Below are 25,867 nucleotides of genomic sequence, written 5' to 3'. Positions count from 1 at the left end.
AAAAAAAATGGTGATCGCCATTCTTTAAGCACTCAGCAGCACTGATCTAAACCCCGTCCCCCCCCGCACACTATATGCTGAATATTGATAATATCATTATTAACAGTGACTGACAGTATTACAGTGAAATGCCAGCTAGTAACTAGCTATGCTTTTGGTGATTTGAACCGTTATCGAACGGTAACTCGAACGGTCGAACGTTAAGCAAATCGTTCGAGTTCGTCGAACGACTCAAACATTGCTCAAAACAACTCGAATTTGAAATTGGTGAACGGTTCAATTCGAACATCTCTCATCTCTAATTAAGAATCGATTTTTTATTAAGTAGAAAAAAAAATGAATTTATCTGGTGACTTGTTATTAGCTTATTGTGCTGTCCCACAATTGTTTCCACCATATCCCTGAATTTTTATATGTAATTTTATATTCACATTCTTGTAATTTGTATGATAATTTTCGGAACTTTTTTCTACTTAATAAAAAAATCCATTCTTGATATATAAAAAAAACACTCTTTTTCTCTTTGCTTTTGTTAATATATAGCTGTCATGATTCATCTGCTCAGTGATCAGGGCATGTGCATACTGAGCTCTCAGTTGGAGCAATAAAAGGAAAAATGTTTCCAGCAACCAGGTCCAAAGTAGAATTATTTAAAAAATGCAAAATTTGATTTCATGATTGTTAAAAAAGGTTCCATCATGACGAATTAACTGGAAGTATGCGTTTCGAACATGTTGTTCTTAGTCTGTCTCTGAGACAGACCAAGAACATCTTCGAAACATGTACTCCCAGTTAATTCACCATGATGTCATGATGGAACTTTTTTTAACGATCATGAAATCAAATTTTGCATTTTTGGACCTGGTTGCTGGAAACATTTTTCCTTTTATTGCTGTTGCTCAGGTTTCTGAACCTACACCTCCGTGCACGATCCAGCCAGTGGTCTAGGGAACAGGTGAGCGGGGTTACCCCCCTTTTTCTACTTCTGAGCTCTCAGTTGGGTGAATGACTGATCAGTCAACCAACCTAGAGCTGGGGCATGCTGAGCTGTTTGTCTTTTGAGGGAGAGCTCAGTCATCCAATCTCTGGGAGGTGCTGGGTTTCTGCAGATGTTCCCTGTTCCCGGTAATTGCCCAGTTACATAGCTGAGCAGTTTATCCCAGAGTACTGTCAGTCTTAGCACTCTGTTTAGTGGTTCTTGTTTCCTCAGTTTTTTGTGCTCTGTTGATTGATCTTCTGCTGCCAGACCACTGACTTCGTTGGACTGTCCTTTTGCCTTGTCCTTCTGCTCTGATCCATTACCCTCCAAGTGCTCTACCTGTGGACTGTGATCTGACTACGCTTCTGTCTATCCCCCTAATCTTCTGCTTCCCTGGTAACTGACCAAGGAATGTTCGAATATCCTGCTTCTCAATTTCATGAAATAATGGGCTTAGGGCCAGCTGTGTATTATCAGCTGGCCCTAAGCCTGAAATTCATGGTGTCACGCCAATATTAGACATGGCCACCATGAATTTCTAGTAAAGATAAAAATAAATACAACACAGAAAAAAATATTTTTATTAGAATTAAAACACAACACAATTAGTGACTCCATGTTTATTGAACTAAAGAACCACCCTCCGCTGTAGTCCTGGGTCGAGGTTTCCACGATGTCCAATCCGGATCCAATATCATCTGATCGGTTTGCCAGCAAACCGATCAGATGATGTGTCAGGTTCAAGGACCTGAATCAGATGACACATCAGCTGATTGTTTAATAGCCGTTTAAACAATCAGCTGATGCATCAGTAGAAACAAAAAAAAACTATACTCACCTATCTGCAGACTCCCGGGACACGACCGATTGGCTCCAGGACCTGCCGGTAAGCAGATGATGCTGTCACCTGACACTGATTGTTTAAACCAGCTGGGCGGTAAAAAGCCTGTCTGCTTTTATGAACGATCAGCTGATTCATCATCTGCCGGCCGGCTTTTATGAGCGATCAGCTGATTCATCATCTGATTGTTTAAAAGCCGGCCAACTTTTCACAGCTGGACTTAAATGGTAAGATAATGCTGTCAGCTGATCGCTTAAACTGGCTGGGCGGTAACAAGCCGGCTTTTGACCTGACTTAAACGATCAGATGATGCTGTCAGATGACAGCATCAGCTGATTACCGGGAGGTCCTGAAGCCGATCGGACGTGTCCCGTGAGTCTGCAAAAAGGTGAATATGCTATTCTTTTTTTCTTTCTACTGTTCACTTTTGATTTGGCTTAGCAGTGAATGTACAGGCAGAGAGAAGCTGCCACACATACGCTACTAAGCGAAAGTGCATGTCACACATGTCACATGGGCGGAGGAACACAGGATTTTTCCTTCCCCTAATACTCAGACAACATTGTTCACAGCAGTGACCTGGGAGTCAGAAAAGCTTACAAGGGTCTTCCCCATGCTGTTCCCATGTCATTTGAGCACTGTTCTTGTACATTTGTGACATTTTTAGGCTTTCTGCAGACCGCCGGGGGTGCCACTGGAAACATGCTCAAGTTTCCCATAGGTTAACATTGGGCTCGGTGCTTGGGCCGAGCACCCGAGCATTTTACTGTTCGCTCATCCCTAGTTAGGACAAGTCAGGCAAAAAGATGCAGTATATGACAGATTAAGGCCAGCAACAGTAGCCTCAGTGACCTCAGTACTACAATAGAGATGATCTGGTGGACAGTGAGCAGGGGCGGATTAAGAGTAGCCAGTAGAGTTGAGCGCGGTTCGCGGTTCGAGGTTCTCCAGTTCGCGGCTCGAGTGATTTTGGGGGCTGTTCTAGATCGAACTAGAACTCGAGCTTTTTGCTAAAGCTCGATAGTTCTAGATACGTTCGAGAACGGTTCTAGCAGCAAAAAGCCAAGCTAATTACTAGCTGACTTTCCGCTGTAATAGTGTAAGTCACTCTGTGACTCACACTATTATGAAATTTCAGCGTATAGTGTGCGGGAACAGCGCATTCAGATCACTGCTGTTTGGATAATGGCGATCGCCATTTTTTTTTCCTTGTCTTCCTTCCCTAAGCGCGCGCGTGTAGTGGAGCGGGCCAGCATGTCAGCCAATCCCAGACACACACAGCTAAGTGGACTTTTAGCCAGAGAAGCAACGGCATGTGTGATAGGATGTCCATGTCACATGTCCATGCATTATAAAAACGGACATTTTCCTCCAGCACGCCATTATCTGCCTTCTGCGTCTTGGTGTCAGTCACCGCTGGCGTAGCTCCTGTCTCCGATACTGCTGTGTACGCTCTATACACAGCGCTATACAGAATAGGGATAGAAGTTTCTATTAGTCCTTGTAAGGGCTAATACCGGCAGGGTCAGAGCCATAGGTGACAGTCAGGTCCGTGAAAACAGATTTTAACAGCAATACAAGATGACAGCGTCTGTGTAGCTAAGGTCAGGGATTTCCTCGCTGCATTTCCCCATTAGGAGGGATAGAAAGGGATTCTTCATTTCCTCTACCCAGACCCACAACCCTGCCACTGTACCCTCCTGCCCTTTGCACACTCAAACTCATTGTTACTAAGCCATTATACTAGCAAACACTGAGTAAACTTAGTGGCATCCTAAAAGTGGCTGTTGGACTTCCATTAGTGTCCCACTGGTGCAAATCTATGTGCAGCAACTCTGCATTGCACACTCAAACTCATTGTTACTAAGCCATTATACTAGCAAACACCGAGTAAACTTAGTGGCATCGTAAAAGTGGCTGTTGGACTTCCATTAGTGTCCCACTGGTGCAAACCTATGTGCAGCACCTCTGTATTGCCCACTCAAACTCATTGTTACTAAGCCATTATACTAGCAAACTATGCTGCCAGTTTAAGGGCCGTAGTTGCATTGTCAGGGATAGTTATTGTTTATTCTGCTGTTAATAAAGATAGACCACCGCTGCAATCTACACCACCTCTCAATTTTTACTACCACATTTTAAGTACACAATCTTGTCGCAATCAAAATGAGTGGCAAAATGACAGATGCTGGTGGAAAGGGGAAGAGGCATGTTGGAAAAGGAAAAAAAGGGTTTGTCCGTGGGGAACGTGGCAAAGCTTCATTAACATCTGCTGAAGATAGACCATCTTCCAGCAAAAGTAAGGCGGGCTTTGCACACTACGACATCGCAGGTGCGATGTCGGTGGGGTCAAATTGAAACTGACGCACATCCGGCATCGCATGCGACATCGTAGTGTGTAAAGCCTAGATGATACGATTAACGAGCGCAAAATCGTCGTAATCATATCATCGGTGCAGCATCGGCGTAATCCATAATTACGCTGACGCGACGGTCCGATGTTGTTCCTCGCTCCTGCGGCAGCACACATCGCTGTGTGGGAAGTCGCAGGAGCGAGGAACATCTCCTACCGGCGTCACCGCGGTTTCCGTAGCATATGCGGAAGGAAGGAGGTGGGCGGGATGTTTACATCCTGCTCATCTCCGCCCCTCCGCCGCTATTGGCCGCCTGCCGTGTGACGTCGCTATGACGTCGCACGACCCGCCCCCTTAGGAAGGAGGCGGGTCGCCGGCCAGAGCGACGGTCACAGGGCAGGTGAGTGCATGTGAAGCTGGCGTAGCGATAATTTTCGCTACACCAGCTATCACACAATATCGTACCTGCGACGGGGGCGGGGACTATCGCGTGTGACATCGCAGCATCGGCTTGCGATGTCGCAACGTGCAAAGCCGCCCTAAGATGTCTACTACTTACCGTGGACAATCCGATGTGCTCCCTTTTTTACGGACACGAACAACTGGAACAAAGGTAGATGATGGCCAAAAAAAGAAAATGCTTGAATGGATCTCAAGTGGTCCAACAAGTGCCCTCTCCTCCACCTCAACTACCGCATCCAAAAAACACCAGTCCTCTGAGTTGTCATCCCAATCACACTTACTTTCTCCCAGCTCTGAAGTCTCCATCCGCCCTGCACAGTATGGTGTAACTGAGATGGCTGAGTCTGCAGAGCTTTTCAGTCACACTATAGCCTGAGAATCAGAGGTCTGCTCCCAAGCTACAGTGAGTACAGACCAGAAAATGGTCTGCAGTGATGCCCAGAACCTTTATGACTCAGATTCAGGCCGTGATGACCAAGTTTCTGAGCATAATGTTGACCCTTATTCACAAACTGAAACACCTGTTGTTAGACAATGAGGAACATACTGATGACGATGAGACGCAGATACCAGATTGGGATGACAACTTAAATATTCGGTCAGGGCAAGAAGAGGCTCGGTCTGAGGGTGAGGGGAGTGCAAACACAACAATTGATAAAGAAGTTCTAGATCCCACCTACTGTCAACCCACAGTCAGGCCCTCGAGGAGGTCAACAGAGACGGTGGAGGAGGATGCAACTGACGACGAAGTTACCTTGCGCCTTCCTGGACAGAGTCGGAGTACTGGTAGCACGTCTACAACTGCATCCTCAGCCACCACTGTGCCTCTGAGCACTAGTCGGGGTGGATCAGCAGGTCGCATGCCCTCTAAGCCTTGCCTAGCCTGGTCCTTTTTTGACATAGTAAAAGATCGCCCAAATGATGTGATCTGTAAAATTTGTCGTGATTCTGTTATTAGAGGGCAAAACCTCAGCAGTTTGACAACTTCTTCCATGAATCGTCACATGAATAAATATCATATGTCCCAGTGGGAAGCTCACCGTGCTGCAATGCGGCCTAGCGGAGCGAACCATCCACCGCCTGCCCCTTCCAGTGCATCCGCGCGCTCTTCATCTTCTAGGACTGTGGGGACAGCTGTCACACCTGGTTTTCCACGCACAACTTCCACCACTGTAACCGCAACAGGCAGTTTGCTTGTAGGTCGTCAGTTGGTTTGGAAGGGGAAACAAGTGCGTGTGTACAGCTCTTTCAGACATCGATAGCACCAACGTTGGATGAAGGCAACATCATGTCTACGCCTGCACTTTCCTCACAAACCTGCATTTTTCCAGGGACACCCTACTCAACACCGTCTACACACAGCAGCCAGATCTCTGTCCCTCAGATGTGGACAAATAAAAAGCCATTTCCTGCGACCCATGACAAAGCTAAGAGGTTGACTTTATCCCTCTGTAAGCTCTTGGCTACTGAAATGCTGCCTTTCCGCCTGGTGGACACACAGGATTTTAGAGACCTTATGTCTGTCGCTGTGCCCCAGTACCAGATGCCCAGTCGCCACTACTTCTCGAAGAAAGGTGTGCCTGCGCTACACCAGCATGTCGCACACAACATCACCGCTTCCTTGAGAAACTCTGTATGTGAACGGGTGCATTTCACCACCGATACTTGGACCAGTAAGCATGGACAGGGACGTTACATGTCGCTGACTGGGCATTGGGTAACTATGGTGATAGATGGTGCACAAGTCTTGCCGTCCCCACGACTTGTGTGTCAATCCTCTGTCTGTCCAAGTTCCGCCACTACTTCTGCCTCCTCCACCTCATCTGGATCCTCCACCTCCGCCCCAAGCCTGCCTGGTCAGGCCACCAGCGTTCTCACTGCGCAGAAGGAATCACGCACCCCTCATTACTATGCTGGCAGCAGAGCGCAACGGCATCAGGTGGTCTTTAGCTTGAAATGTCTTGGAAATAGGAGTCACACAGCGGATGAGTTGTGGGCAGCTCTGGACACTGAATTTAATAAATGGTTGTCTCCACTCAACCTGCAGCCTGGTAAGGCCATGTGCGACAATGCTGCAAACCTGGGTGCGGCCCTTCGCCTGGGCAAGGTGACACATGTGCCTTGTATGGCTCACGTGTTGAACCCTGTTGTCCAGCAATTTTTAACACACTATCCCCGCCTAGATGGCCTTCTGAACAGGGCACGAAAACTGTCTGCTCACTTCCGCCGTTCAACCACCGCTGCTGAGCGACTTGCATCGCTCAAGAAGTCTTTCAGCCTGCCAGTTCATCGCCTGAAATGCGATGTGGCGACACGCTGAAATTTGACTCTTCACATGTTACAGCGACTGTGGCAGCACCGCCGAGCCCTGGTGCAATACGTCATGACGTATAGCCTGGGCCAACGAGATGCAGAGGTGGGGCAGATCACCCTGATAGAGTGGTCTCAGATCAAGGACCTATGCACCCTTCTGCACAGTTTCGACATGTCGACGAATATGTTTAGCACTGACAATGCCATTATCAGCATGACAATTCCAGTCATTTACATGCTGGAGCACACGCTAAACACTATTCGGAGTCAGGGGGTGGGACAACAGGAAGAGGAGGAACTACAGGAGGATTCATATGCGCAAGACACAACAACATCACCAAGGTCCAGACGTTCATCATCACCAACGCGGCAGGCATGGGACCATGGGGGACAGGGATCAACAAGGGCGCATGGTAGCAGGCGAAATGTTGAGGAAGGTGCAGGAGAACATGAAGAAATGGAGGACGAACTGTCCATGGACATGGAAGACTCAGCGGATGAGGGAGACCTTGGTCAAATTTCAGTTGAAAGAGGTTGGGGGGAGATGTCAGAGGAAGAAAGAATGGTTAGCACCTCTATGCCACAAACATAGCGTGGACTTGGTCCGCATGGCTGCGCAAGACACATGAGTGCCTTCTTGTTGCACTACCTCCAACATGACCCTCGTATTGTCAAAATTAGAAGTGATGATGACTACTGGCTTGCCACACTATTAGATCCCTGGTACAAGTCCAAATTTTGTGACATAATTCCAGCCATAGCAAGGGACGCACGTATGCAGGATTATCAGTAGAAGCTGTTACTCGATCTTAGCTCGGCTTTTCCACCAAACAACCGTGCAGGTGCAGGGAGTGAATCTCCCAGTTGTAACTTGACAAACATGGGACGGTCTCGTCATCTTCAACAGTCTACCCGTACCAGTAGCACCGTATCTGGTGCTGGTAAAAGCAATTTTATTGAATCTTTTCATAATTTTTTTAGACCCTCCTTTGCAAGGCCACCAGAGACAAGTCTGACACATAGTCAACGGCTGGAGAGGATGATACAGGAGTATCTCCAAATGAACATCGATGCCATTACTTTGCAAATGGAGCCTTGCTCATTTTGGGCTTCAAATCTTGAAAAATGGCCAGAGCTCTCCACTTACGCCTTGGAGATTTTGTCGTGTCCAGCTGCCAGCATTGTCTCTGAACGTGTCTTCAGTGCTGCTGGGTGTGTGCTGACAGATAAGCGCACGCGTCTGTCCAGTGACAATGTGGACAGACTAACGTTCATCAAAATGAACAAGTCATGGATCCACAAGGAATTTACTACCCCTGTGTCATCCTGAGGAGAGTAAATGCTTGTGTATTTTGAATGTGCTTGATTCAAATCTAGCTGTGAAGTGTACAACTAGGGCACAAGTGCTGCCACTGATGGGGTGTCTGTGTGGCCCAATTTTTGGAAAAAAGGGAGACTCCGCTTGGAGTAACCCTTGCTTACATTGTTTTTAAAAATGATCCAAGATGAACAGAGCTGGGATCAGGAAAGACTTTGCTACCTACCCCGGTGTCATCCTGGGGACAGTTAAGTATGGCGTATTTTTGAATGTGCTTGATGCAAATCTAGCTGTGAAGTGTACAACTGGGGCACAAGTGCTGCCACTGAAGGGGTGGGTGTGTGTGGGGCCCAATTTTTGGAAAAAAGGGAGACTCCGCTTGGAGTAACCCTTCCTTACATTGTTTTTAAAAATGATCCAAGATGCACAGAGCTGGGATCAGGAAAGACTTTGCTACCTACCCCGGTGTCATCCTGGGGACGGTTAAGTATGGTGTATTTTTGAATGTGCTTGATGCAAATCTAGCTGTGAAGTGTACAACTGGGGCACAAGTGCTGCCACTGAAGTGGTGGGTGTGTGTGTGGCCCAATTTTTGGAAAAAAGGGAGACTCCGCTTGGAGTCACCTTGCGGTGTTTTACATGATTTTAGAAGGGCGTGCCATACCTATATCTGTGTCTCCTCCTCTTTTTATTTGTTCAGCTCTTTTGTTTTCGCATGAGTATATTCCTTGTCACTTTCCCATGTGTTTGTGTTGTGAGTTGTTTGTCACCTTTTGGACACCTTTGAGGGTGTTTTCTAGGTGTTTTTATGTGTTTGTGATTGCCTGCCATTGTTTCCTATGCGGTTCGAGTTCGGTTCGTCGAACGTTTGCCGAACCGAACTCGAACGAGACGTCCGTTCGGCGAACCGAACTCGAGCTGAACCGCGACCGATTCGCTCATCTCTAGTAGCCAGGGCCCCAGGCAGTTTAGAAGGCGAGGGACCCCCCTAGTCCAATGATCATGTGAGAAGTCACAGGATCCCCTTGATATGTCATGTCATTAACACACAAGTGCACATCTGCTGACATAAAATGAGAAAATGTTTTTTTCCCTTATCTACAGCCCTATAGATAACATAGCTCTATACATAATAGAACTAGGCTTGGAAATTAATTTTCCTGAATGGCCACATGAGAGACCATGACTGTTTGGAAGAGCTGAACTAAAAGGCTGAAATTAATTATGCTCAATATTAATATTAACATTAATTATACATACTATTAATATAAAAAAATCACTTAATATTCAGCAGAATTAAGTATGCTGACCCCCGCCCTCTATACACAGTAAGACATAGCCTCCGTTTATACAGAATGAGCCCTTACATAGCTCCCTACATAGAGTATGAGACCTCAAATAGCTTGCTATATACACTATGACCCCTTAATTAGCTTACTACATACAGGTTGAGCCCACACCCAGCCCCACCTATATACAGTGGGCGAGTCCTCACATAGCCCCTATATAGTATGAGCTTTCACATAGCCTCCTTATGTACAGGATGAGCCCACACACAGCCGATCTTATTTGCAGCCCTTACGTATCCAATATATACAAGATAAGCTCTCATATAGCCATATACACAGGTTGAGCCTTCAAATAGCCCCATATATACAGTATGAGCCCTTAAGCAGCCCTGTTTATACAGTATAAGCTTTTAAACAGCCCCATATATACAGTATGAGACCTCACAAAGCCCCCTATATACAGGATGATCAGTCATGTTGCCTCTCTACAGTGGGTACGGAAAGTATTCAGGCACCTTTAAATTTTTCATTTTTTGTTTTGTTGCAGACATTTGGTAAGTTCAAAAAAGTTTTTTTCTCATTAATGTACACTCTGCACACCATCTTGACAGAAAAAACAGAAATATAGCAAATTTTGCACTTTCTTTAAACAAGATAAACTGAAATATCCCATGGTCATAAGTATTCAGACCCTTTGCTCAGACACTCATATTTAAGTCACATGCTGTCCATTTCCTTGTGATCCTCCTTGAGATGGTTCTACTCCTTCATTGGAGTCCAGCTGTGTTTAATTAAACTGATAGGACTTTATTTGGAAAGGCACACACCTGTCTATATAAGACCTCACACCTCACAGTGCATGTCACACCAAATGAGAATCATGAGGTCAAAGGAACTGCCCAAGGAGCTCAGAGACAGAATTTTTGGCAAGGCACAGATCTGGCCAAGGTTACAAAAAAATGTCTGCAATACTTAAGGTCCGTCCCTAAGAGCACAGTGACCTCCATAATCCTTAAATGGAAGACGTTTAGGACCACCAGAACTCTTCCCTGACCTGGCCGTCCAACTAAACTGAGCAATTGTGGGAGAGGAGCCTTGGTAAGAGAGGTAAAGAAGAACCCCAAGATCACTGTTGCTGAGCTCCAGAGATGCAATAGGGAGATGGGAGAAAGTTGCACAAAGTCAGCTATCATTGCAGCCCTCCACCAGTTGGGCCTCTATAGCAGAGTGGCCGACGGAAGCCTCTCCTCAGTGCAAGACATATAAAAGCCCACATAGAGTTTGCAAAAAAACACATAAAGGACTCCCAGACTATGAGAAATAAGATTCTCTGGTCTAATGAGACAAAAATAGAACTTTTGGTGATAATTCTAAGCGGTATGTTTGGAGAAAACCAGGTACCTCATCAGAGTGAAACATGGTGGTGGCAGCATCATGCCAGGGAGGTATTTTTCAGCTATAGGGACAGGAAAACTGGTTGCAGTTGAAGGAAAGATGAATGTGGCCAAGTACAGAGATATCCTGGAAGAAAACCTTTTCCAGAGTGCTGTGGACCTCAGACTTGGCCGAAGGTTCACCTACCAACGAGACAATGACCCTAAGCACACAGCTAAAATATCAAAGGAGTGGCTTCAGAACAACTCTTTGACCATTATTGAGCACCCAGCCAGAGCCCTGACCTAAACCCAACTGAGCATCTCTGGAGAGACCTGAAAATGGCTGTCCACCAACGTTCACCATCCAACCTGACGGAACTGGAGAGGATCTGCAAGGAAGAATGGCAGAGGATCCCCAAAACCAGGTGTGAAAAACTTGTTGCATCATTCCCAAGAAGACTCATGGCGGTACTAGCTCAAAAGGGTGCTTTTACTCAATACTAAGCAAAGGGTCTGAATACGTATGACCACGTGATATTTCAGTTTTTCTTTTTTATAAAATTTGCAAAAATTTTTACATTTCTGTTTTTTTTGTCAAGATGGGGTGCAGAGTGTACATTAATGAGAAAAAAAATGAACTTTTTTGAATTTACCAAATGGCTGCAATGAAACAAAGAATGAAAAATTTAAAGGGGTCTTAACCCCTTCACGACCTTTGACGGATCTAGCCGTCATGGTGCCCTGGTACTTAAAGACCCATGACGGCTAGATCCGTCATGGCGGAATCGCGGCACCAGAGCACCGGGCACCGCGATCGGTTTTAAAAAACTGTAGATTCGGGAAGGAGAGGACTTGTACCTGACCTCAGGAGGGGTGGTGTCTCCTTCCCGGACCTACGGAGGCTGTGATTGGCTGAATGGCGTTCGTCAGCCAATCACAGCCAGTGTTATGTTTCAGCCATTGAAAATGGCTGAAGCATTGAAATCCAGCTATGTCAGTGCAGCTGCAGCACTGGCCATTGGCTGGAGCTCAGTGAGCTTTACTGCACCCGCCCCCAGCTCTGATTGGAGAGATCGGCCTTGTGACCGATTTCTCCAAGCAGCACCGTGCCTCTGGAACCGGGTGAGCTTGCTGTAGGAGATCGCTCTCCTTAGCTTCTCCCTCCGTGGAATCTGAGGAGAGCGATCCCTGCAGGCGCCCATCTGTGAGTCACAGCCCCCGATCCACCGCTGCCCTGCTCCATGTGCTTCGCCCCTGCTCTCCCACTGCGCCCCTGCATGTGACGCCGCTACTCAGCAGTAAGAGCAAGCGGCGTCAGATGCAGGGGGTGGCGCAGCAGGAGGAGAGCGTCACGGCGGCCGCTGCACTCTCCCCATCAGCCGCTCCACCGCCCCAGCATCTGCCGTCCCCTCTCCCCATCAGTCACTGCTGTCTCCCCATCAGCCGCTCCACCGCCCCAGCATCTGCCGTCCCCTCTCCCCATCAGTCACTGCTGTCTCCCCATCAGCCGCTCCACCGCCCCAGCATCTGCCGTCCCCTCTCCCCATCAGTCACTGCTGTCGCCCCATCTGCTGCTCACCGCCCAGCATCTGCCGTCCCCTCTCCCCATCAGTCACTGCTGTCGCCCCATCTGCTGCTCCACCGCCCAGCATCTGCCGTCCCCTCTCCCCATCAGTCACTGCTGTCTCCCCATCAGCCGCTCCACCGCCCCAGCATCTGCCGTCCCCTCTCCCCATCAGTCACTGCTGTCGCCCCATCTGCTGCTCACCGCCCAGCATCTGCCGTCCCCTCTCCCCATCAGTCACTGCTGTCGCCCCATCTGCTGCTCCACCGCCCAGCATCTGCCGTCCCCTCTCCCCATCAGTCACTGCTGTCGCCCCATCTGCTGCTCCACCGCCGCAGCATCTGCCGTCCCCTCTCCCCATCAGTCACTGCTGTCGCCCCATCTGCTGCTCCACCGCCCAGCATCTGCCGTCCCCTCTCCCCATCAGTCACTGCTGTCGCCCCATCTGCTGCTCCACCGCCCCAGCATCTGCCGTCCCCTCTCCCCATCAGTCACTGCTGTCGCCCCATCTGCTGCTCCACCGCCCAGCATCTGCCGTCCCCTCTCCCCATCAGTCACTGCTGTCGCCCCATCTGCTGCTCCACCGCCCAGCATCTGCCGTCCCCTCTCCCCATCAGTCACTGCTGTCGCCCCATCTGCTGCTCCACCGCCCAGCATCTGCCGTCCCCTCTCCCCATCAGTCACTGCTGTCGCCCCATCTGCTGCTCCACCACCCAGCATCTGCCGCTCCCCTCTCCCCATCAGTCACTGCTCTCGCCCCATCTGCTGCTCCACCGCCCAGCATCTGCCGCTCCCCTCTCCCCATCAGTCACTGCTCTCGCCCCATCTGCTGCTCCACCGCCCCAGCATCTGCCGCTCCCCTCTCCCCATCAGTCACTGCTCTCGCCCCATCTGCTGCTCCACCGCCCAGCATCTGCCGCTCCCCTCTCCCCATCAGTCACTGCTCTCGCCCCATCTGCTGCTCCACCGCCCAGCATCTGCCGTCCCCTCTCCCCATCAGTCACTGCTGTCGCCCCATCTGCTGCTCCACCGCCCCAGCATCTGCCGTCCCCTCTCCCCATCAGTCACTGCTGTCGCCCCATCTGCTGCTCCACCGCCCAGCATCTGCCGTCCCCTCTCCCCATCAGTCACTGCTGTCGCCCCATCTGCTGCTCCACCGCCCAGCATCTGCCGTCCCCTCTCCCCATCAGTCACTGCTGTCGCCCCATCTGCTGCTCACCGCCCAGCATCTGCCGTCCCCTCTCCCCATCAGTCACTGCTGTCGCCCCATCTGCTGCTCCACCGCCCCAGCATCTGCCGTCCCCTCTCCCCATCAGTCACTGCTGTCGCCCCATCTGCTGCTCCACCGCCCAGCATCTGCCGTCCCCTCTCCCCATCAGTCACTGCTGTCGCCCCATCTGCTGCTCACCGCCCAACATCTGCCGTCCCCTCTCCCCATCAGTCACTGCTGTCGCCCCATCTGCTGCTCCACCGCCCCAGCATCTGCCGCTCCCCTCTCCCCATCAGTCACTGCTCTCGCCCCATCTGCTGCTCCACCGCCCCAGCATCTGCCGCTCCCCTCTCCCCATCAGTCACTGCTCTCGCCCCATCTGCTGCTCCACCGCCCAGCATCTGCCGCTCCCCTCTCCCCATCAGTCACTGCTCTCTCCCCATCTGCCGCTCCACCGCCCCAGCATCTGCCGCTCCCCTCTCCCCATCAGTCACTGCTCTCTCCCCATCTGCCGCTCCACCGCCCCAGCATCTGCCGCTCCACCGCCCCTGCATCAGCCACCTCACTCCCCCATCAGCCTCTGCGCCCCTGCATCTGCCACCTCATTCCCCAATCAGCCTCTGCGCCCTTGCATCTGCCACCTCACTCCCCCATCAGCCTCTGCCCCCTCCCTTATCTGCTGCCTGCTCTCTCTCATCCCCTTAATCCTCTGCCCCCTCTTCCCCCCTCCCGGATCTGCTGCAATCCTGCTGCCTAGATCCATTCTGTAAGGTAGCTATCCCCAATCTCACCTCCCACTCCCCTTCCACCCTTCCCCTCGCCCCCCCTTCCTCCGCCACTCCTGCATCCGTTGTGCCCGCACCCATCCTCAACCGCTCCTCCATCCGCCACGCCCTCCCATCCTCCGACGTGCCCCCTCACCAATCCTCCGCCGTGGCCCCTCACCCATCCTCCGCCGCTCCTGCATCCGTTGCGCCCTCTTCTATCCTCCATCCATCTTTTTTCCATCCCACCTAGTCCCCCCCTTTTTGCAGTACATCTGTGCGTTCGTCCTAATTTTTTTTTCTGTAAACTAAGAAAGAAATACAAATAAACTTAGTTTAGGGCCAGTAAAATTATACTGTAGTAATCATCAACTACAGTATTTTTTACTGAATATTGTAAGGGTCAGCCCAGTGCCACACATGAGAGCGATGCTCGAGTCTCACACCGCATCATCCGGCACGGTCGCTCTCTTCCAGACAGGAGTGTGCGGCTGTGTCGGGTGATGCGATGCGAGATTTGTGCATTGCTCTCACGTGTGGCACTTGCCTTAGTGTCAGTTGCAGGTGCATATATATTTTTTTTTTTACTGACGTCTCTATTTTTTATTATGCCAAACTAATATTTCTTTGTATTGGGGGGGGGGGGGTCTAGTTTCCAACATGGGGTCACATGTGGGGGAGCTCCACTGTTTGGGCATATCAGGGGGATCTCCAAACGCGACATGGTGCGGCTAACGATTCCAGCTAATTTTCCATTTAAAAAGTCAAATGACGCTCCTTCCCTCTGGAGTTCTGCCGTGCGCCCAAACAGTGTTTTTCTGTCACATATGAGGTATCAGCGTACTCAGAACAAATTGCCCAACAAATTTTGCAGTCCACTTTATCCTGTTACCCCTGTACAAATTAAAAAATGGAGCCTAAAATAACATTTTGTGGGAAAAAAAAGTACTTTTTTGTTTTTATGCCTCAATGTATGAAGCACATGAGGGTTCAAAGTGCTCATTACCCATGTAGATTTATGCCATGGGGGTTTAGTTTCCAAAATGAGGTCACTTGTGGGGGAGCTCCATTGTTTAGGCACCTCAGGGGGTCTCCAAACGCAACATGGCGTACGCTAATAATTCCAACCAATTTTGCTGTGAAATGGCGCTCCTTCTCTTCTGAGCCACGCTGTGTGCCCAGACAATTACTTTCCACCACATATGAGGTACCTGTGTACTCAGGAGAAATTGCACAATACATTGTATGGTGCATTTTTTCCTGATACCCTTGTGGAAAAAAAAGCTACCTGGTTGAAATAACAATTTCATGGTAAAAAAAAAATATATATATTTTCACGGCTGAACGTTCTTAACTTTTGTGAAGCCTCCAGGGGTTCAAAGTGTTCAGTAAACATCTAGATAAATTCAATGAGGGGTCTAGTTTCCAAAATGGGGTCACTTGTGGGGGAGCTCCATTGTTTAGGCACCTCAGGGGGTCTCCAAACACAACATGGCATCCACTAACGATTCCAGACAATTTTGCGTTTGAAAAGTCAATTGTCGCACCTTGCCTTCCGAGCCCTGCTGTGCGCCCAAACATTTGATTTCCACCACATATGAGGTATCTGTGTACTCAGGAGAAAATGCACAATACATTTTATGTTGCAATTTTTCCTGATACCCTTGTGAAAAAAAAGCTACCTGGTTGAAGTAACAATTTCGTGGTAATTTTTTTTTTTTTTATTTTCATTGCTCAAAGTTATTAACTTTTGTGAAGCCCCCAGAGGTTCAAAGTGCTCAATAAACATCTAGATAAATTCCATGAGGGGTCTAGTTTCCAAAATGGGGTCACTTGTGGGGGAGCTCCATTGTTTAGGAACCTCAGGGGGTCTCCAAACGCAACATCACATCTGCTAATTATTCCAGACAATTTTGCTTTCAAAAATTCAAATGATGCTCCTTCTCTTCCGAGCCTTGCCGTGCGCCAAAACAATTGATTTCCCCCACATATGAGATATCGGTGTACTCAGGAGAAATTGCACAATTAATTTTATGGTGCATTTTTCCTGATACCCTTGTGAAAATGCTAAATTTTATGGCTAAAGTAACATTTTTGTGTAAAAAAGTAAAATTTTCATTTTTTCCTTCCACATTGCTTTGGTTGCTGTAAAGCTCCTAAAGGGTTAATAAACTTCTTAGATGTGGTTTTGAGCAGTGTGAGGAGTGCAGATTTTAGAATGGGGTCACTTTTGGGTATTTTCTGTCACCTCGGCCTCTCAAAGTCACTCCAAATGGGATGTGGTACCTAAAATATTTTTTTTGTAAATTTTGTTGGAAAAATGAAAAATTGCTGATGAACTTTGACCCCTTCTAACTTCCTAACGGAAAAAAATTTTGTTTCGAAAATTGCGCTGGTGTAAAGTAGACAAGTGGGAAATGTTACGTAGTAACTATTTTGTGTGACATATCTCACAGATTTATGGGCATAAAATTTCAAATTTTGAAAATTGCGAAATTTTCAAAATGTTCGCCAAATTTCCAAACTTTTCACACATAAACGCAAAAAATATCGGCCTAAATTTACCATTGACATGAAGTACAATATGTCACGAAAAAACAATCTCAGAATCGCCAGGATCCGTTGAAGCGTTCCAGAGTTATAACCTGTCAAAGTGACACTGGTCAGAATTGCAAAAAATGGCCGGGTCTTTAAGGTGAAAACAGGCTGGGGGCTGAAGGGGTTAATACTTTCCGCACCCACTGTATATACAAAATGAGCCCTCACATAGCCCCTATATACAAGATGGCCCTTATATACAGGATGAGCCCTCACACAGTCTCTATATACAGGATGAGTCCTCAAACAGCCCTATACACACAGTATAAGCCCCTACATAGTTCCCCTGCATACTGCAAGAACCTTCAGAGCCCTCAAACAGCCCCATATATACAGGATGAGCCCTGTATACAGGATGAGCCTTCAAAAAGCATTTTATATATATATATATATATATATATATATATATACACAGTGCTGGCCAAAAGTATTGGCACCCCTGCAATTTTGTCAGAGGATACTCTACTTTTTTTCCTGAAAATGATTGCAATCACAAATTCTTTGGTATTATTATATTCATTTATTTTGCTTGCAATGAAAAAACACTTGTTTGGATGTTAGTCGAGGTTCTTTATCCACCATCCGCACAATCTTGTGTTGAAATCTCTCGTCAATTTTTCTTTTCCTTCCATATCTAGGGAGGTTAGCCACAGTGCCATGGGCTTTAAACTTCTTGATGACACTGCGCACTGTAGACACATCAACTTTCAGGTCTTTGGAGATGGACTTGTAGCCTTGAGATTGCTCATGCTTCCTCATAATTTGGATTCTCAAGTCCTCAGACAGTTCTTTGGTCTTCTTTCTTTTCTCCATGCTCAATGTGGTACACACAAGGACACCGGATAGAGGTTGAGTCAACTTTAATCCATGTCAACTGGCTGCAAGTGTGATTTAGTTTTTGCCAACACCTGTTAGGTGCCACAGGTATGATACAGGTGCTGTTAATTACACAAATTAGAAAAGCATCACATGATTTTTCAAACAGTGCCAATACTTTTGTCCACCCCCTTTTTTATGTTTGGTGTAGAATTATATCCAATTTGGCTTTGTGACAATTTTTTTTTTTTTTTCATTGAAGACAAATTAAATGAAGATAATAATACCAAAGAATTTGTGATTGCAATCATTTTCAGGAAGAAACTGAGTATTATCTGACAGAATTGCAGGGGTGCCAATACTTTTGGCCAGCACTGTATGTATACAGTACAGACCAAACGTTTGGACACACCTTCTCATTCAAAGAGTTTTCTTTATTTTCATGACTCTAAAAATTGTAGATTCACATTGAAGGCATCAAAACTATGAATTAAAACATGTGGAATGAAATACTTAAAGAAGTGTGAAACTGAAAATATGTCTTATATTCTAGGTTCCTCAAAGTAGCCACCTTTTGCTTTGATTACTGTTTTGCACACTCTTGGCATTTTCTTGATGAGCTTTAAGAGGTAGTCACCGGAAATGGTTTTCCAACAGTTTTGAAGGAGTTCCCAGAGATGCTTAGCACTTGTTGGTCCTTTTGCCTTCACTCTGCGGTCCAGCTCACCCCAAACCATCTCGATTGGGTTCAGGTCTGGTGACTGTGGAGGCCAGGTCGTAGCACCCCATCACTCTCCTTCTTACTCAAATAGCCCTTACACAGCCTGGAGGTGTGTTTGGGGTCATTGTCCTGTTGAAAAATAAATGATGGTCCAACTAAACGCACACCGGATGGAATAGCATGCCGCTGCAAGATGCTGTGGTAGCCATGCTGGTTCAGTATGCCTTCAATTTTGAATAAATCCCCAACAGTGTCACCAGCAAAGAACCTCCACACCATTACACCTCCTCCTCTATTTTTCACAGTGGAAACCAGGCATGTAGAGTCCATCCGTTCACCTTTTCTACAAAGACACGGTGGTTGGATCCAAAGATCTCAAATTTGGACTCATCAGAACAAAGCACAGATTTCCACTGGTCTAATGTCCATTTCTTGTTTTCTTTAGCCCAAACATGTCTGTTCTGCTTGTTGCCTGACCGTAGCAGTGGTTTCCTAGCAGCTATTTTACCATGAAGGCCTGCTGCACAAAGTCTCCTCTTAATAGTTGTTCTAGAGATGAGAAGGTGTGTCCAAACTTTTGGTCTGTAATATATATTGTTATATATATATGTTAAAAAGCCCTCAAACAATCCCATATATACCCCACAAATACCCTATATAGAGGTTAATCCTTAATCTCACATAGCTCTATATACAAGATTGACCCTTATACCATCATATTGTCACTGTACAGTATGCAAGATGAACTCTCACATAGCCCCTTTATAGAAGATGAACCCCCACATAGCCCTGAATACAGGATGAGCCCTCACAAAGCCCTTGAATACAAGATGAGCCCTCACATTGCCCTTGAATACAAGATGATCCCTCAAGTAGTCCCATATATATATATATATATATATATATATATATATATATATATATATATATATATATATATATATATATATATATATATATATATATATATACAGTATGAGCCCTCAAGCAGCACCTTTAAAACAATATGGGCGTTTACATAGCTCCCTATATAAAGGATAAGCCCTCACACATCTCATACACTTAAAAACCAACAGCACATGCTCATCTATCTCCCTTCTGCTCCCCAGGCCCTCTGCTCTGGTCCCCGGGTATCCAATTCTTGTTGTGCCTGGCACATACATGCTGGCGCACACTGGCTGATGAGCTTTAGGAAAGCAGCTGGTGTCACACAAAGCATTATAATTAGGGAAATCTGGCCATGGCCCCCCCTGGAGCCCTAGGTTCCAGGCAGTAGCCCAGATTGCCCTCATTATAATCTGCATGTGACAGTGAGTATAGGACAGTCAACAGACAGGCAGGCAGACAGATGGTAGGGCCAATTTAATCATTGATATCAGCCTAAACACTCCACCCGGAAGTAGCGGATGCTGTTCCGCAAAATGGCCTTCAAAGGTTGTCCTACCTAGTCCCCCTGTTCCCCTGAATCACTTTATTTGGCCGAGGTAAGTGTTATCTCTTAAGGTCTTATTGTGTTTCTATGGCACCCCTGAGACTACAGTCGCTACAAGGTATTGCATCTCACTTAAGGTGCAGTACTCATCACAGTTAAGGAAGAGGTTAACCGCTCGCTTTATCACTTACGCAACACACACAGGACTTTCCCAACCATTAGTGAGTCATCAGGAAGGTGGGAGCAGCCCTGGGGAAGTGAGAGAACACACACATTTACCTCAGAACAGTTCTCTGAAGAGTCAGGAACACGGTCACCGAGAGGAGTGCTTAAGAGCTCTCTCGGGACCAACAGAGGTGAGTGTGACGACATGGTCAGTGCCTAGCATGGGTTAAATTTCTTAAAATTCAGCCAGACATGAGGATAGTTTGTTTATAGATGGGGGATAAACGCCTCATTGTTTCTACAAGACTCTTAGGTGGTGTCACACACCGCGACGGCGACGACGTCGCTCCTAAGTCACCATTTTCTGTGACGTAGCAGCGATGTCTCGTCGCTGTTGCTGTGTGGGACATCTAGCAACGAGCTGGCCCCTGCTGTGAGGTCGCCGCTCGTTGCTGAATGTCCTACTTCATTTTTTGCTCGTCGCTCTCCAGCTGTGAAGCACACATCGCTGTGTGTGACAGCGAGAGAGTGACGAACTGAAGCGAGCAGGGAGCAGGGAGACGGCTTCTGGCAGCCTGCGGTAAGCTGTAACCAAGGTAAATATCAGGTAACCAAGGGAAGCCCTTTCCTTGGTCACCTGATATTTACATTAGTTACTAGCACCGCCGCTCTCACGCTGCCAGTGCCGGCTCCCTGCTCCCTGCACGCGTAGCCGGACTACACATTGGGTAATTAACCCGATGTGTACTCTGACTAGGAGTGCAGGGAGCCAGCGCTAAGCAGTGTGCTCTCACACTGCCAGTGCCGGCTCCCTGCTCCCTGCACACGTAGCTGGAGTACACATCGGGTAATTAACCTGATGTGTACTCTGGCTAGGAGAGCAGGGAGCAGGGAGTCGGCACTGGCAGCGTGAGAGCGGCGGACGCTAGTAACTAAGGTAAATATCGGGTAACCAAGAGAAGTGCTTTCCTTGGTGACCCGATATTTATCTTAGTTACCAAGCGCAGCATCGCTTCCTCGCGACGCTGCTGGCTGGGGGCTGGTCACTGGTCGCTGGTGAGATCTGCCTGCTTGACAGCTCACCAGCGACCATGTAACGACACAGCAGCGATCCTGATAAGGTCAGGTCGCCCGTCGTGATCGCTGCTGCATCGCTGTGTGACCCCAGCTTTAGTAGTCTAGTGTTTAAGTTTTGTTGATTCATGTAATTGCCTTGGCCAAATCAATTATGCGAACCTCCCATTGTATTGCGATGTAACTTAGCTGTCTCTCCCTCGTGTCTGCCAGAGATCATTACTACTAGGGATATTTTGTATTTGGCTTGAAATCTAGCCAATAAGCCCAGTGTTATCCACCAATCATGAAGACCCCAATGGTCTGAATGGATAGCTCAGGGGTATAAGAAGGAGGACTGTCCATTGCCCGAGTAGACTCTTGCTACATGCTACCTGCGGATCCGATTGTCAAGCGATAACCAACCCTGGATTATAATACTACATGGACTTCAGCATCAAGTACAAGGTTTCCTAAACCTGGCGTTATTCCATTGTCGGTGGGTGCCCGCCGAAAACTGAGTGCTGCCGGTTTGGAGTCTGTAACCCTGGAAGCTCTGAGGCACGGACATTCTAATCCCTGGTGAGCCAGCGGAAGAGTGAGAAACTGTAGACGGTAGATCCAATAAAGTCTTAATATTGGGATTTCCTCACCCTGTGTTGTCTGAGTAGTGTTCCGCCCATGGTTAAGGAGGTCAGGCGTTCAGTTGGGATGAGCCGTGGGCCATGCTGTCTTTCTAAAGGCGGCCGGGCCAGTGGACAAAAGCACCCTCTGACCCCCATGTCTCCACAGGGAGTGCTTCAGAGCTCCTTCTGGACCGGGTGAGCTGGCGAGACACAGTAGAAACTATGGTTGAGAAATGAAGGAAAACGATCCAGCTGAGTGACCAGGTGATTTATTCAGTGCAATACAGACATGGCATAGTCGTGGTTAACGCGTTTCTGGCTTAACGCCCTTAATCATAACCAGATTATGAGCAGCAACCAGATTTCTGTGAAGAAACTATGGTTGCTGAAGGGAGAGCTTAATTGCTCCCTCAGAACCAGTGCAGCTTAGGGTGCAGAGCCCAAAGGTGGCGTATACTTCAGGTTGCACCACCAGAGTCTGCAGGAAAGGGGATTTCACATCTTTTTGCCCACCACAAGATCCCGGAGCACAGCAGCAGATAGAGCTAGGAGTTGTGATCATGGTCAGGCCCAACAATTGACTCTCACTGCATGCGGATGGGACGGAAACTAATCCCAAGGACACTGGGGTCCCTAAGTAACCTCAAGTCACAGGGATCCACACTAAAGAGCGCAGAAAGGAAAGTCTCACAGTCCACAACACTGGAGGTGGCCTCTGAACTACCCAGGATTGGCTGGGGCCCATCACGACAGAAACCAGCACTCCAAGGGTGATGACTTAACAGTGAGTAAAAGACCTTGAACCGCATCCACTCTATCAGCCCATACTCCAGCACCACCGGTTGTCACCACCCACCATCATCCACTCTATCAGCCCATACTCCAGCACCACCGGTTGTCACCACCCACCATCATCCTCCCCTGGAGCCTGGCTCTACCTGTGGTGAACAGAACCATCCGAGCTGCGACACCATCCACCCCAGAGGACAGCACCCGCAGCAGCGGCTAATCCCTTGCTGCACACCACAGGTGGCGTCACGACACAACTACTCCCAACATTCCTCAACTCCTTCATCCTCATCACCTCTCCTTCCTTCACATCTCCCTTTTGTGGACACCTCGGGGTCACGAAACCGAGCAGAGCCACCCGTGACATCCCCTGACCCTTACCTGCCCGGTGACAAGTATTTCCCAAGACCCTGTGGGGTGCTCCATTTCTTTATGATATGAGGTATTGACACTGGTCACTCTATTTGATTGCACTTTTATGCATATCGGCACTTTATCCTCCCCCCATTGCTTTAGGTCTTTTTACAGTAATGGGTTAATGGCTTTTCGAGATACCTTTACCCCCTGATATGTCCCAGACAATTATAATTTCAATCTGGTTTATTAATGTAGACAGACGCATATTGGCACTTTACCGATGTTTCAATATCTCATACTATGTGACCATGAGTCTTTTTTGTTGGATAATTATTTTACAGTGGTCATTTTATGGTAGAATTGACCTTCAAATATGATTCTCCACATCTGTATGATTATGATGATAGAAAGCAAGTCTAGTTTTTTTTTTTATTTTAGTGGTGAAAAAAAAACAGAAGTTTGCCCCCCTACATTTTTTATTGATACCATTTTGGGTTAGTTATCATGTTTTGATCCCTTGTTACAGCATTTTTTGTGTTATTGCAGTGACTTAAAAAAAAACAATTTTGGCTTTCTTAAATTTTTTGTGTTTTTACAGATCAGGTTAATTGTGTATATATTTTGATAGATCTGACTATTCTGAACACAGCGTTACCACATATCTGTATTTTTGATTACATGTTCTTATTATCTTTATTGTTAAAGGGGCAAAAGAGGGATGATTTCAACTTTTATGTTTTGTTTTTTTTTAACATTGTTTAAAAAGACTGTAATAAAACATGTGCAGAATTATTAGGCAAATGAGTATTTTGATCACATCATACTTTTTATACATGTTTTCCTACTCCAAGCTGTATAGGCTTGAGAGCTAACTACCATTTAAGTAAATCAGGTGATGAGGATGTCTGTAATGAGGATGGGTGGGGTGTAATGACATCAACACCCTATATAAGGGGTGCTTAATTATTAGGCAACTTCCTTTCCTTTGGCAAAATGGGTCAGAAGAGAGATTTGACGGGCTCTGAAAAGTCCAAAATTGTGAGATGTCTTGCAGAAGGAGGCAGCAGTCTTGAAATTGCCAAACTTTTGAAGCGTGATCACTGAACAATCAAGCGTTTCATGGCAAATAGCCAACAAGGTCGGAAGAAGCGTGTTGGGCAAAAAAGGCGCAAAATAGCTGCTCATGAATTGAGGAAAATCAAGTGTGAAGCTGCCAAGATGCCATTTGTCACCAGTTTGGCCATATTTCAGAGCTGCAACTTTACTGGAGTATCAAAAAGCACAAGGTGTGCCATACTCAGGGACATGGCCAAGGTAAGGAAGGCTGAAAAACGACCACCTTTTAACAAGAAACATAAGATAAAACATCAAGACTGGTCCAAGAAATATCTTAAGACTGATTTTTCAAAGGTTTTATGAACTGATGAAATAAGAGTGACTTTTGATGGGCCAGATGGATGGGCCAGAGGATGGATCAGTAAAGGGCAGAGAACACCACTCCAACTCAGTCGTCAGCAAGGTGGAGGTGGGATACTGGTATGGGCTGGTATCATCAAAGATGAACTTTTGGGACCTTTTCGGGTTGAGGATGGAGTGAAGCTCAGCTCCCAGACCTAGTACCAGTTTTTGGAATACAACTTCTTCAATCAGTGGTACAGGAAGAAGTCTGTATCGTTCAAGAAAAACATGATTTTCATGCAGGACAATGCTCCATCACATGCATCCAACTACTCCACAGCGTGGCTGGCCAGTAAAGGACTAAAAGATGAAAAAATAATGACATGGCCCCCTTTTTCACCTCATCTGAACCCCATAGAGAACCTGTGGTCCCTCATAAAATGTGAGATCTACAGGGAGCGAAAAAAGTACACCTCTCGGAACAGTATCTGGGAGGCTGTGGTGGCTGCTGCATGCAATGTTGATCATAAACAGATCAAGCAACTGACAGAATCTTTGGATGGTAGACTGTTGAGTGTCATCATAAAGAAAGGTGGCTATATTGATCACTATTTTTTGGGGGTTTTGTTTTTGCATGTCAGAAATGTTTATTTCTAAATATTGTGCCGTTATATTGGTTTACCTGGTGAAAATAAACAAGTGAGATGGGAAGATATTTGTTTTTTTTAAGTTGCCTAATAATTCTCCACAGTAATAGTTACCTGCACAAACAGATATCCTCCTAAGATAGCCAAATCTAAAAAAAAAAACAAACACTCCAACTTCCAAAAATATTAAGCTTTGATAGTTATGAGTTTTTTGGGTTGAGTGATAACATAGTTGTTGATCAATAATAAAAAAAAGGACTACTGAGGCACCAAAATAGCAGAAATTACCCACAAATTACTCCAGGAGTGTGGTGAGAATCTTGAACTCACAGATGCTTTGCAGAACTTTTAAACACAGGACCTTGAAAATTATTTTTTTACAAGGGTAACAAAAATTTGAGAAAATCGACAACACAATTTGCTGGGGAATTCCTCCTGAGTATGTTGAAACTCCATGTCAGATTCAAACAGCCAGTAACTTATACATTTAGTCTAGCTAATTGCCAAGAAGTGATTAGCTGCAGTTGTCTTGTGGATATATGACCGGTGACTAGATGTGTCGAAGTACAGAGACAGGCAGTGGACCAGAAAGCTTACCTGCAGAATGAAAGATTGGTAAGGTGAGTATGACATTATTTTTTAAACATTCTAAGCTATTTTCAGATTTATTTTAATGGCTTGTCAACGTCTTTAATTACTTCTCCATACATAAAAAAAAAGTAGACAGGTGAAAACAACTAAGCCCCTGACACAATGATGAAAGTGTAAAACTTTAGAAACACGTCATGCATAAAA

The 25,867-nt window shown here is 46.8% G+C and overlaps 1 protein-coding gene across 2 annotated transcripts in view; it reads left to right on the top strand.

Annotated features, from left to right (window-relative positions):
• Positions 1–25,867, top strand: part of LOC142296415 (G-protein coupled receptor family C group 6 member A-like) — a 234,915-nt gene that overhangs the window by 185,467 nt on the left and 23,581 nt on the right. The window lies entirely within an intron of this gene.

This window comes from Anomaloglossus baeobatrachus, chromosome 3, assembly GCF_048569485.1.
Source record: "Anomaloglossus baeobatrachus isolate aAnoBae1 chromosome 3, aAnoBae1.hap1, whole genome shotgun sequence".
Lineage (NCBI taxonomy): Eukaryota > Metazoa > Chordata > Amphibia > Anura > Aromobatidae > Anomaloglossus > Anomaloglossus baeobatrachus.
The sequence above is the reverse complement of the archived record's forward strand: the minus strand, read 5'-3'. Positions and strand labels throughout refer to the sequence as shown.